The sequence below is a fragment of the Saccostrea cucullata genome, unplaced genomic scaffold (genome assembly GCF_032062105.1).
Source record: "Saccostrea cucullata isolate Sc308-1 unplaced genomic scaffold, CSIRO_AGI_Scuc_v1 ctg3768, whole genome shotgun sequence".
NCBI classification, from domain to species: Eukaryota; Metazoa; Mollusca; class Bivalvia; order Ostreida; family Ostreidae; genus Saccostrea; species Saccostrea cuccullata.
Window position 1 is genome coordinate 47,501 of NW_026925823.1, and position 15,121 is coordinate 62,621.

The 15,121-nt window shown below is 35.7% G+C and overlaps 1 pseudogene; it reads left to right on the top strand.

The window, feature by feature from the left end:
* The window catches only part of LOC134269845 (nuclear pore complex protein Nup205-like), a 35,681-nt pseudogene that overhangs the window by 7,990 nt on the left and 12,570 nt on the right, over nucleotides 1-15,121 (top strand).

Here is a 15,121-nt window from a genome sequence, read left to right on the forward strand (position 1 = left end):
TATCTGTCATTTGCATTGATATTAATTGAAAATGTGGTTATTGTATGTGATTTATTGCCAAAGGTAATTATCATTAAGTTGCCAGTGACTGTTTAAGAACCCCTTGTGTACAGCTGCAGGATTGATTTATTTAAAGTAAAGCTTTATTTACAGTGGGAGGTGGATAGTGACTGTCTTAGGATCCTATGTAAGCTCCTGCGGGAGTATGAGGTGGTGGGCGGAGACTTTGGGGAGGAGCTGGTTGATCGAGGTACAGAAGGGGGGCGTGGTCCCTGCTAACAAGTCCCAGGGTACATCCTGATGCTATATTTACTGAAGGACTCCCACTTCCTGTTCACGGTGAGATTCACAGATTTTCCTGCTTAAATGGATATCTTTATTGAGAATTTTTTTTAAAATTGGGCTGGAAGGTGGAGACATACATGTATGTGCTTTGTTTTGTCAAGAATTGAAGTTACATATTTCAGGTGTTGAAAATACTGGACGACAGTGTCCGATAACTTGAAACATACAAGGCTATACCAGGTAAATAGTGATTAAAGAAATTCAGGTGTTTTTATTTGTGTTGTAAAGTGTTTAAATTTGTTTGGTTGATTGAACTGGCTAATGTTAAATAAGTTAATTTGATTGGTTGGATGGACTAGATAATGTTATGTGAGGTAATTTGATTGGTTGATATTACTGGCCAATGTTAGGGGAGTAGGAGACTTAATTTGATTGGTGGATTGTATTGACTGATGCTAAGAGAGTGAATTTGATTGGTTGATCTGTACAGGACAGGAGTCATTGGAGTCTGCCAGTCTGCTGTGTTTACAGCTGATAGAGACGAGTCTTGAGAAGTCGGGGACGTTCCTGGACGCGTGTCATGAGACGGGAGCCTCCGCCATGGTGTCCAACATGGATCATCTTCTCCTGAGTATTAATCCACGCAGCGAGAAAGCTGACCACCTCATTAATGTCACAAAATAGGTCAACGAAAGTAACAAAAATAACAAGCAAAACATTTATTTTATTTGAATAATATGAAAGTTTTATTGCTTTTAGTCATTTAAGTCTTATAAAAAATGGAAAGTTGTAAGAAACATTAATTTTATCATCCTATTGTGTGATCATGGTCACAATTGGTGAGAGTTAAAATAAATGTTTTATAATCTTGTAGGTTTATACAGTTCAGCATTCCTCTTCCTGAGCATGCCCAGTCAGCCATGAAGATCCTGTATTGTGTGTATCACTCAGCTCCCGTCCTAGTGGTCGTAGTGAATCTGTTCACATCAAATCAGGTAGAAGTATAATTTGATTAAGACACCAAGATGAACATTTTTTAAAGCTCTGAATTCTCCTTGAACTGAGAATTATTTCCAGTCTGGTTGGCACTGAAAAAGATGCTACATAATACACTGTGTCTAGTTCCAGAATTAGATAAATGGGTACACTAAATTGTTATTAGGGTTCTATAGAAATCTTATGCCATTGGATTCTTGGTTTACATTATTGTATTATATGTGATTCTTGATATTATTATAAATGTATCGTATGAAATTCATTATTCCAGACCTCTCATCTGGAGCTGCTCCACGGATTTTTGGAATGTCTGGAAGTGGAGGAACCAGAACAAATGGTGGAGAAGACAATCCACTTACCTGAGGAGGAGGGTATGTTAAAATTGTGTGGAGAGAGAGAGCGAGAGAGAGAGGAGAGAGAGAGAGAGAGACAATCCACTTACCAGAGGAAGAGGGTATGTTAAAATTGTGTAGAGAGAGAGATAGAGAGACAATCCACTTACCAGAGGAAGAGGGTATGTACTCAGTAGTGTGGAGAGAGAGAGAATCCACTTACCTGAGGAAGAAGGTATGTTAAAATTGTGTGGAGAGAGAGAGAGAGAATCTACTTACCTGAGGAAGAGGGTACTGTAGATTCCTAATTATACGTGAAGAATTAATTTTTTGCGTAATTTCGCGAGAAGCCTCACTCGCGAAAAATTATTACTCGCTTTTATTTTTATGGTGCTGAAATCTATGTAAATTCTGTTGATCAACTGTCCATTCGCGAATTATGATTCTCGCGATTTGACGTGAAAGACCCAGTTCGCGATAAAAAGTACTCGCGAAAAATAAGGAATCTACAGTATGTTGAAATTGTGTGGAGAGAGAGAGAGAGAATCCACTTACCAGAGGAAGAGGGTAACTAGGGTCCCATAGAGAAGTGAAAGGGGGTGAGAATGATCTGATATACCAGAGGAAGACAGTATCTAGGGACTCAGTACAGAAGTGGAGAAACTAGGGTCTCACAGAAAAGGTTGGGGGTGTATTGTTCAGAGAAAGATGATAAAAATGGTTTCAACAGTGAGGTGTAAAGGAAGGGGGCATTTACCTTATAAACCTGAGGAAGATGGTTACTAGGAATCCCAACAGTGTGGATTGATCTCTTATAGTTTTGAATTCCCATTTTGTTTAAACAATACTGTATACCGGATAAGTAGAAATTTTAGCGAAGATTTAATTTTGGCATTGTTAGTGAGGCTGCTGAGATCGTTAAAATTACATATCGCTAAAAATTTATTGCGTATTATTTTATTATAGGTTCTTTAATCAACATTTTTAAATCGCTAAATTACATCTCGCTAAAAATAAAATACCAGTTTTTAAGAACAAATCGCTAAATTTGCGTCTCGCTAAAATTTCCACATACGGTATTTACAGTGAACCCCCCCCCCCCCTCCCCTCCCTTTTTTTAACTTGGGCAAATTTGAAATAACATTATCTCATAAACAGAGCTGTATCTTTGTGAAAATCAAATCAAATTGTTTTCAGGAGTGATAGTGTGAAAAAGATGTAAACAAAAATATTCCTGCATGTACACTTAACAAAACTTCTAAGTGTTCACTTTAATAAATGCATTTATTTAAAAACTACTTTATAGAATGGTATGATATTTTCACACTATTACAACAAATGAGTCTTCTAAGCAATTGTAGAAAGAAAATTCAATATCACCGATGAAAACCAATGTTCCGTGACGAAGCTTAAAAACAATAAATCTGTACTTTACAGCACGTGTTTTGTGTAATAAGCATCTTTTTGTGATCATTATCAAAATATAAAAACTGGTTTCACTAAAAAACCCAAAGCATTGGCAAAATAACCATTGATGTAGAGGGGAGAGCCGTTGAAATATTGATATCTGGACCATATTTGCACCACGTTTTACTCATTTTTATTTTAGTGCTTAACTGTACTTGATATTACTTTTAAAAATTATCAAACAATATCAAAAACCCATTTAAACATTTTTGTATAGGCTGTGCTCATTTTTTCATCACCAATTTATCACAGTTTGAAAGTTTTTGACAAAATTTAACCACACCGGAAGTGACCTTAATATTCATCTTGGGAGAAAATTTCGCGTTATACCAGGTAAATAGAGTGTTCAAGTGTCCTGAAAAAATCTTAGAAAGATGGAAACAAACCATTTCAATCGTACGAAAATGATCAGAAATCGGTGCTCGTGGCAGTCTTATATCAGCTCAAGCAGTCTGAATTATCCTTAAAGTGGCGCAATTACGTGCTAAACACCCAAGGTCATTGACCAAAAGGTACTTGTGAGACGATACACTGTCAAATTCCCGGATCTGAATCCCATTGAACACATTTGGGATTTTAAAAGAAATGTCAAAGCCTCCCCCCTTTTTCCTCACAATTTCAATGGTTTGGAAAGATCTAGTATGCAGTACATGTAGGTGTGGCAGCAGATGGGTCAATCTTCTATTCAGGGGTACATGGTATCCAACAATAAAGATTGTCTTGAAGTAATAGTGCGAGTAGTGGGTCTTACTCCATCGAGATTTTTTTGTGCGAATTTTCATTTTGAGGGTACATCATTTCCTTGACACTTTGCTTAAAATTCTGACGAGATACTTATATGAAATTTACGCAACATCGAACTTAGATATGCATCATTAACCAAGAATTAAAGAAATTATTTATTGTTTGCATTTGTTCTTTAAAACTTCAAAAATATGAGGTGAACACTTAGAAGTTTGGTTCAGTGTAGTTGATGCTAAAAGAATTGCACTTTTCTCTCTCAGATATTAATGTAAACATTAACACAAATATAATGTTTTAAATTTCTGAGAAGTTCAAAGAATGCCATTATATACTATTAGCCTGATCCTAAATGTTACAGATGATTCCCGTGAGATCGGCCACGTCCGTAACTCCACCAGACAGTACCTTCTTCAGGTCCAACTGAGATCTCTAGACCAACCTTCACCAAACTTGGCACACCTGCTGCTGGGCTTTGACATTAGGAAGTCTGTTAGCAGGACTCTGCTACAGGATCCAGGTGAGCTGAAAAAAGAAGTTTTGTCTAACTTTTAGTTCAAGATGCAAAAGATTCTATTAGATCTACAAAGGTTACAAAATTCTGCATATTCACAAATTAAATTTATATTTCTAAAACCAGGTATCCTGGGATCCCCTAAGACCTGTCTACATGCAGTTCTGTCCCTGTTAGAGAGGGGGGTGGGGACACACTCTGGCCCCACCTGCCTGAGGGACACTCCACGACCTTCGGAGCTGGCCTACAAACTCATCTACCTCCTGGCTGCCAACAAGGAGACGTCGACGCCCACTTTACGATATTTACATACAACGAGGGACTTCCTGTACAGGCAGCTCCAGCATCTACCTTTCACTCAGCAGTTTTATAGTGAGTTCAAATTCAATTAAGAATTTTCATATTTGTGACCGCGACTGCGAAAAAGGGTCCAGATGCGGCACACGTCACAATGAGAAATCGGCGATAGTTCTGAACGTTTGCGTCACAATCGAAAAAAAAAATAACGCGTGAAAAAAATTGCAGTACACGTGCTTCTTAAAAAGTTTATCTCTGTCTCGTATTTTAAAGTATTAATTATGAAAATGAAAATGTTTATTGTAATGTTTTGTAATATATTTTATTACGTTTTTTTTATTTTAATATGAAATTACCGCGGGTTGTAAAGAGCAATAACTCTGTCCATAACAGCAGGCGTGTTTACATTTCAGGTTGAAAATAGATTGAAAGTGAAAGTCATGCACAGTAAAGTTGTAAATTAGAAATGTAGGGAGTTCAAGCACTAAACATGAGCCAAACTTCCACAGCAACATCGATAAGTATACCATCAGAAATTGTTCTTTATCAAGATGATGAATTTTTAGAAGATATAGAGCGTGTGGATGAATTATATTTCTCTAAACTTGTTGCTCCAAAATCTAACGTGCGCGACAGACAGTTTTGTGATCTGTCAAGTGACAGCGAGACAGATACGAGTGATTTTGGTGATGTAAATTATGATTCTGACTCTGAAAGTGACAATGACAACTATGATGGGGATGTATATATACCGAATGAAGTTAATGACACCGACACGAAGGAATACATAATCCGTTCCAAATTTCAGAATGACACTTGCGGGTGTAAGGAGTTTTATGGAATGCCATGTAGCACGAAAATTGACTTTGATGCAGCATGTGAGTTCCGTGATCATTGTCTACAGTGTACTCGGGAGGAACTTGACACTATACTTAAGGTTGAAATGTTTGCACAAATAGGTGATCTGGTTCTGTCACACAGTCCAAGAAACACAGAGAAAAAGAACGAGAAAGACCATTTCAGGAGTACTACTTCAATGGATGCAGAGTGTGTCGTACAACATTTTGTTTTGTACATGCGGTTGAAAGAAAAAAACTCCATAAAGTTGCCAGATCTCTTGATACAGAAGGGTTTTTACCCAGAAGAACACATGGAAACAGCGGTAAGGCTCCGCATAATAGCTTATCAGTGACAGACAGGGATCGAATCAAAACATTTATAAGTGTGCTAGTGACCATGCCCTGCCTCTACCAGGCTGACTGCCAAATTATAAATCTGAGAAAGTGCTTCTACTTCCGTCGGATACGACAACTGCTGACATTCATGGTAAGTATGAGATTCTAGCTGAAGAAATGAACTTCAGAAGAATACACTTAAGGACATTTCAAAGAACTTGGCATGAGTTGTGTCCATTCATTACAATCATGAAGCCATGCACTGACCTGTGTCAGCTTTGTCAGAATTTCTCTCATCAACTGTCGACAGTTTCTAATATGAATGATGAGGAAAAGGAAGAAATCCTTTCTACTTACACGCAGCATGTTTCCCAAGCTAAACAGCAAAGAGACTACTACAGACACCAGTGTACCACCAGCAAGGAAGTGTTCATTTCCTTATCAGAGGAATGTAAACAAACTGGTAAGTTAAAATTTTATTGCAAAATTAAATTTTCCTTTAGTGTATAGTTACAAGTATGGTATACTTTCCTTCATTAGCATTAAATGAACATTCTTGTACTATTATATGTGCTTGGATTTGGACTATATTATCAGCCTGGGTAGCTCAATGGGTAGAACACCTGACCAGGGGTCAAGGGTTCAATTTCAGCCATGCATTTTCCCCTCTTTTCCTTGGTACTATTAATAGGAAAACAGACATACCAAAGTGTTTGCAAAGATTTCTTCTGTAAAATTGAATTTCTTTGTTCATGAACTAGTAAATACAATGAATAACTTTCAATGCTTACAAATGATCAAGAATGATTCATTTTATTCAAGGAAATGCTCCATGCTCAGGCAGCTCAGTTGATGTGGAAATGCACTATTCCTGGGACTATGCTCAACAAGTTCATTTTCCACATCATGCTCAACAAGTGGGACCAATATTTTTTAAGACGCCCCGGAAGTGCAATGTGTTTGGTGTATGTTGCGAGGGTTCAGGTATGTTAATTCATAAATCATGATATGTCAGATGTATATTGCTTAGTTCTTCAATTCATTCAGAAATAACTGTACATGTAATTCTTATAAGAATTTATTACATGTAATTACCTTTATGTGAGAATCTAATATTTGACGAAATAGTACAATCACATGTAAAGGAGGATACTCTTTCAAATATAGAATAATACATGTATGGGACTGAGTCTGAATAAAACAATTTAGGTTCTTATGAATTCTATTAAATATAGTTGCAGCAAAATATTAACACATTCTGTTTTTGTCATAATGCATACATATAAGGTAAATTAACAAGTCAATGGTTGAGTTACCGTATTAAGTTCTGATCAAAATTTTTGTTTTTACTTAAATGGCAGGAAAACAAGTGTTCTACTTGATTGATGAGGCTGAGAACACAGAGAAGGGTGCTAATTAGTATGGTTCACCACTTTTTTCAATACCATGGATATGGAGAAAAACAGCAGCTATTCACTGCAGTGGGCAAAACATAAACAACTTTGTCTTATGGAATGCTCTATGGAGAGTTCTTGTAGGTAAGTGTACATCAAAAGAAAATTGAAAAATATTTGATTTAATTTGTAAAAGCATTGTTTGATATTCAGTATGTTCATGATGTTCAATGCCCAAAGTGTTACATACATGTATGATGTCAGTTTTGATAGTCAAGAAATTTGAACTCTTTCTAAATTTAGCATTTAAATTTAAATTAAGGAGTGTATTTCTTTTCAATCAGGACTCTGTGTTATTGTGGAATATTCTATGATGGTGGCAGGACACACTAAATTTGATCCTGACTGGCATTTTGGAGTCTGGAAAGTAAAATGGCGTTCATCTACAGCAGAAACCATGAATGAAATAGCAGACACAGTCCGTCATTCATCCCGCAGAGGCCATAACATTCCTCAGCTCGTGTCAGATCCACAAACACCTGTGCAGTTTAGGGACTGGAAGTCATACCTTGAACAGTTCTTCAAACCGTTGAAAAACATTCGAGGCTATCATCATTTCCGAGTAAGTGCTGAGACTCCTATGTTGTTGAATGTAAGGAACTCTGTAATTCTGTTCCTTTGTGTGTTAATCTCCTGAAAGATCAGAATATCCTTCCCTATTTAAATGATCCTCTGCCTCAAGAAATCCCAGCACCTGGTCTTGATCCCAAGAGGCAATGGTACTTGTATGAGGAAATCCGTGAACATTGTCTATCACTCTCTTCTAAAGACACATCCTGTCCAAAACCAGTCGTACCAAAGAAAGAGGTGAAAGTTTATTCACCTGATCATTCCACGTCACACTTGGGGAAAAGGAAAAGTCTTCTCCTTAGATGAAAGGGAGGATTATTGTGTGTAAGAAAGATTAGAAGTAAGATGTATACATGTACCCGTACGAAATTCAGAGACGTATTACGCCTGGATTTTTTGCAAATCCTGGCGTACAAGAGATGTATTCTTAAAAATACGGTTCATTTTCAGACGTACACGTATTTTTGCCAGAAATACGTCTCCTTTTTTCCAGGCGTAAATTCTAAATCCGGGCGTATTTTCTACTTAGTTTCTTTGGCACAAGGAAATTAAAACTTAGAAAATTTCAAAAGGCGTATTTTTTAAAATTCGGGTGGATTTTTCAACTTAGCCAAAAAAACTTAATAGTCAACTCATTCTCTTTTTTTTAAAGTATTGAGTTGCATAAGAAACATTTTTATTATATAATATAACTTAAACAAAAAAAAAACAAAGTATTGCATGATTGTATACATTACAATATTGCATTTAGTTTGTTGTATTAAATATCAAAGCAATTATTTTTCATAAATTAAACTGATTTTTTCTTTTAGAACTTTTTTTTTAGAACATTATCCCATGGACCTAAAATTTTGTCATTCCCATTTTTTTTTAAAAAATTGATATTATTTTTCTTAACACAAATGATTTCTGTAACTGTAAAGTAGATAGTATATATTCTTTGAACTTCATGATTAATTGTTTAGTCAGGCTATAAACATACATGTTATTACAATTAAATGTTTTTCTTATAAAATGATTTATATTTGGTATATTTAGATACTCTGTTACATTACCATCAACTTTCACTCCCCTAGCCTAACCTGCTGGGATTGTGCTAATTACTTACAGATGTGTTGAGCATGTTTAGGAATGACTTATCTGTGATGTTGTAAACCTAAGAACGGCTTATCAATTTATATCCGGTTTGTGTACAGCAGTTCTATTTCCCACCCTAGTATCTTTTTAATTCATATAATGAATACACCTTGTTTATACATTGATGGAATTTTATTTTTATGTTCTAGCTGTAAACAAAACAGCATTTTTCTTCAAAATTACAAATTGTACTGAGTAGAACTTCCAGAAATCATAAAAGAGTTTAGCTAACTAGGGGGTTGTAAATAACAGCATCTGCATCCAAGTATTTGCGCCAATTTTAAACCACCAGGCAGGTCATGCCAAGAACAATGAGATTAGAGAAAGCCACAACAATTACCTGTACGAAATGTTCCGCCTGGAATATAGGGGGAATTGAGGCTTACTTGGAGAGGCGTCAATTTGTCTCTCTACATATATGGTGATACACAGGTTCCGGGCGTAACTTAGGCGGAAACCAAGCGTAAATGGGCAGGAATTTGAGGCGAAAAATGCAAATGAGCTACGCCCGGAAAAATAAATGACGCCCGTAAAAAAATTACGCCTGGAAACTAAAATGACGCCTGGAATAGAATTACGCCTGGAATGTCCTTATTATTATATAATACTATGTGACCTAAAAACCTATATATTTACCATGTTAACAAAGAAAAACATTCAGATTATGATTTACAATGTTAAAGCTAAAAACTTAGCTTTTTGAACTGTAAGAAAACATAATGACAGGTCATTAACATATATCATTAACAAGTATAGAAAAATAACATGAATTTTGTGTATTAGGGACACTAAAACATGATTGAGTGTGTATTTAGAATTAAGCTTTTTTACAATACCTGTACATTTTATCACTTCAATAATTATATTGAAACATTTTAGTTACTGACTGAATACAATTCTTCATTTACTCAGCAGTTTACAGTTAGATTCTCACTGCAGCCTCTGTCAGACAGATATTTCTCAGAATGTGTGCAAGGACAAACTCAAATATCTAAAGTAATTTTAGGGTCAACCAGTTATAACTATCATTGTACATAATCATAATCAAATTTACTCAAATAGGTACTAGATATTCATGATCACACCTACCAGCAGACACTGTGTCATCCTCAAGAAGTGTAAAAGCCTTAACATTGAGATATCTGCATTTCCTGTTTCACTCACACTAAACTCCCTCCTTCATGATAAAATTCAAACTTAACCTCCTATCTGAAATGACCCTTAATTGATAATTAAATTGACCAATCAGAGGCTTTTACTTCTCCTGAAAGTTCCAGGCGTAATTTTTGTTTCTATTTTCCTGCCATTTTACGCCCGGAAAATCTGAACTTGCCAATTGACTCCCGGAAAATACAAATGACGCCTGTAAGACGTCTCTTCTTCTGAGGCGTAACTCTATGAAAATTCCGTCTCCGCCTCAAGTACGCCCGGAATTTGCCAATTCCTGCTCAATTCCACCCAATTTCCAGGCGGAATCCGCCTTTAAAATTCATACAGGAAGCACAGATGGTGTAAAAGAGGTAAATATTTTGAAAACATAGCTTAACATTGAAACTTTTTATCTATGAAAATAAAAGACAGCTGCATTTGCTTTTGATTTGCAGAGCCAGATGTTAATGATTGAAAATTGGGTCAGTAGTATTTTGAATTACATAAATTATTCTTTTTCCAGAAAATGATTTACATCTAAATCCTTATCACAGTTGGAAAATTGATTGAATGATGAAATGGTCATAAGAGGAGGAGAAAAGATCTTGCAATATTAAGAGTTGACCAGCAGCATAGCTTTCCATAAACTGCAATAATGCCAGTGAACTGTAGCCATTGGAAGATTGCATCAGGAAGAAGATGACCGTTTGCAATGCCAGTTTTTATATAAAGCATTCAAACTTCTTTTTGTGAATATTTCAATCTATGAAAATGTGATTGGGAAATGTGATGTGAAATGTGAATGACAGAACTGCTCAAGATTTGCATCTTTTATGCCAATTTAGGAGTAAAAAGAATGGCAGGAGTACTCAGAATGATTCTCAAAACTGTGCTTCACTGTGATTATTGGAATGTTTCAGCCTTGGATGTTAAAATGCTGTGAAACGTTAATATATTCTAACATGTAACTGTGCTTTGAAAAAGTAAATGTAAGATTATGATTTTTTAAATTTTAATGACAATCCTTTACTAATTAATGAATCTCATTCACATTTAATCACACTGAAAAATATTAAGAAAATAAAAGTGATGTATGCTTAGCTTAATTTGTCTAATCTTTTTTAGCATATGTAGTCAAAAATCTTTGTACTAAAGTTGATTGTACATTTATATTCATGCTATAGTTGTAGCTCCCATTGCTGTAATATAATTAATATTTAATTCAAATCTATTTAAAGCAGGCGTATTTTTTGTACAGGCGTATTTTTTTGTACGGGCGTATTCTTTTATACGGGCGTATTTATTTTGCAGGCGTATTTTTAAGGGTATGCTTAAAATCTAGGCGTAATTCTATTTTTAAAATTTCCAGACGTATTTTGAATTTCCAGGCGTACTCATTTGCATATTTCGGCCAAAAATACGGGAGGATTACGCCTCGTGTACGCCTGTATTTTACATTATACGCCTGGTTTTATATATTCATTTCAATAGAGATTTCCACAAGGATTTTTAGATTAAAATACGCCTGGATTTTTTTTAAAATACGTGACTTAAATTTCGTACGGGTAGTTCCTATTGTGGTATTTCCCATAATGTGTTACATTCATGTACCGGTACTTTTCTGTCCATCGAATTTCATTGCTTTAAAACATTTGTTGGAATTGTTACGTTTACCCAACTGTTTACATAAGCTGTGTCCTATGAGTAGTGTTACATCTCAACAGTTAAAAAAATGTGTAACAGTAAGAAAATTGTTATATGATGTTTTCACCTTCTCTGTGACATTTTCCTTTTTAAATGCACTTTGGATATATTTAGTATAACCAAAAATATTACAAAACTCTGTCAAATATGATTAACTACAGATTTTTAATTTTCAAAAGATGCGATTTTCACACTGCCCCCAAAAATTTAATTGTTATAATCTTTATACTTATTACTGTTGATAATGTTAAGAAAGTACAGATGCATACATCATTCTGTAATATCATAACAGTACATTTTATCTATAATATGCATGTTTGCATTATTCAGAGTGCTTGATTTAAAAATAGTTACCTGCTATTCATATTTTTGTGATTTTGCTTACAGCTGTCAAAGAACCTCTGTCATTCTGTAATTTATGTGATTCCTGGTGCATTTTGTCATAACAGGGAATAATAACTTTTTTGTTATTTTTTTGGAATGTAATTTCAATTTGCATATTTATCTTGATAATAATTATTGTGCATTTATCATGTTTCTAGAGTTTATTTTATTGAAAATAAATGGTTGGATTATTTTGTTCATTATGCATGTTTTCTTCCCTTTCTCTCTTTGGTCATCGATGCTGGTAGGATAATAAGTCAGACTTCTGAATCAAATTCAGTTGTTCCAATACTGGCAATAGCCATATGTAATAAGTAACAGTCATATGTAATAAGTAAGAATGACAGTATATTTAATGATTCAGTTTATTTTCATCATATCTAAGCAAAATTTTAAGAAGAGTTTAAAGAAAAAGAAGAGAATGTTCTTAATATACCAATAGACTGATATTGTTGAGATATGTTTTCTAATTACGACGTTATGGTAACGTCACTGACGTGATGATATGACTTGAAGATGCCTGCATTCCTGGGCCTGTATCTTCTTTATTTTCAATGATATTTGCATGAAATTTTGAATTTGTGTTATTCAAAGTATCCTGATTTTAAAAAGACAATAAAATTAATTTCGATTTTTTACTCATCTGGACCCTTTTTCCCAGTCGCGGTCACATTTTGTGAAGAAAATGTTTTTAAAAATCTAGATTATTTTATTCATTTAAGATTTGTCTCAGTGATTTATTTGCAGTATTACAATCAAATTTTCATGTGCATTTGAAGTTGGCCCAAACATGTATGTTATAAATTTTGTTACTATTTTTAGAACGCCCTGTAATGATTTCCCAGTCCTTGTTGCTGAAGCTTATTGCCATTGAACTGCGACTGACTGCACTGAACCGTCAAAGGTCACACACGCTGAGGTTAATGAAGGCCCTGCTGGATGATGGGTCAGGTCAAACAGGTAAGGTCAAGTTCAAAGGTCACACAAGCTGAGGTTAATGAAGGCCCTGTTGGATGACGGGTCAGAAGGTCAAGCAGGTAAGGTCAAGTTCAAAGGTCACACAAGCTAAGGTTAATGAATGTCTTGATCCATGTGTATTCAGGGGGTTAAAATGGTAAATTCAAGTTTAATAACAGTCTTACAAAAAATCAAAACGGTCTGATTTGCTAAAGAAAGTTATAGAAATGATTCTCACAGTGTTACAGCCAGCATTAGGAGATGTAGCTGACCTGACATATATATGACAGATTTACAGAGCAGAGTCTACAGACACCTTATCTGTCTCAAACAGCCAGGCCATTCAGAAGTAAGCAAAGAACATAAAAATTAATCCCACTGCTCTTCTTTTGCTCATGTAGACTGTTTCTCACTTCATTTTCCTTTTTCAGGCCACCAAGTGTGCAGGAAGTTGCTAGGACTTTTGGACGAAGTTGACTTTTCGCAGCGCTATCCTCCTACAATGAAGTTGGAGTTTTTTGAATTGTAGATGATTGAACAAGCCATCAAAAGTGTAGAGACTCGGACTGAACAGGACATTTTGTATTGTGATGTCAAACGACTTCACTGCCTACTGATGAACGAACTGAACAACCACCAGGGCAATATCATGGTGACTCAGAGGCCGCGAGTTTTAGAGGTGAGATCGATATCCCAATTATTAAGCATTTAACTTCCTTCCTTTAGTTCCTTACTTAATCCTCTTTGTGTCAGGTGATGTTAAGCTAGCTACACAGTCTCTCTTCCCAGCCCAATCTTATACCATTGATTTCACTCTTCTCCACGATGACTGTCTCTTTCATGGTGTCTTAATTTCTTTGACCTGCCCCCAAGGATGTCAACATTTCAGCAAAACATAAAAGTTTAATAGATTTTTCAGGAAGTGGAGAATATTCTGCATCATGTGGTGCTACGTAACAGAATCCGACAGGAACTGTCCACCAAACAGCAGGCTCTGGAGGCGTGGCGTCAGGTGACCGAGGTTCTGTTGACCGCGTGTCCCGAGGACCTACTTACCGCTGAGGACAGACAGACCGTACTGTTTGAGCTGCTACAGGAACTACAGAGAAAGGTAGAACAACATCTGTGTGTCTTGTTTACCATCCAACCCTGAAGTATGTGGTATTAATGTACAAGAACATGAGCATCTAACTAATGCCAGGTATTGGCCAAATTTCATCTGTATACTTAAGGTTAAAGTGTAAATCTTGCAAAAAGATGTATGGAAAAATGGTACCGACACATTTTCGTCCTATCACAATATTCATGTTGAAATTGCTTTCATTTGGGGAAAAGGGAAGGGAAATTTTGATTTTACAGAGAAAAAAATGGAGTATTGCATCCTTGATACTACATTTAATGTCAATTTATCCATTATTTTTAGGTGACAGAAGATGATGCCTTGACAGAGTTAACTGCCCCTGTGGCTGGGATTATCCTGACTCTGATGACAAATCTACGTCAGTGTTTCTGTCAGGATTCTGTCACCGACGACGAAGCCTCACACTTCCTCACCATGCTGGACTCCACAGCAGGTCAAGGTCAAATGGGGTCAAGTGTCAGGGTCACGAACCCAATTTGCTTCCTCCCTTCAACTGGTGCTTAGATGAGTAATAGATCACATTCTGCTTTCAAGTAAGAACACATTGAAATATCTGAAGTGTATATGTACACACTTTTTTGCTGAAAAGAAATTTTTCAAGTGCGTGTTTATAAAACTATAATTTCAAACAACTTTGTACAAAACTAAGAAATTTTAATCAATATCTAATTCTGTTAAGGTGGTGGCCAGCAGAGGGTAAGAGCCAATCTATATGGGGCCCTGCCATCAGAAACCCAATTCACTGACTCACATAGGTACAGGTATGTCTAAGTAGATGTCACGTGTCTTGTTTAAGAATATAGCCTAATTCAAAGTAA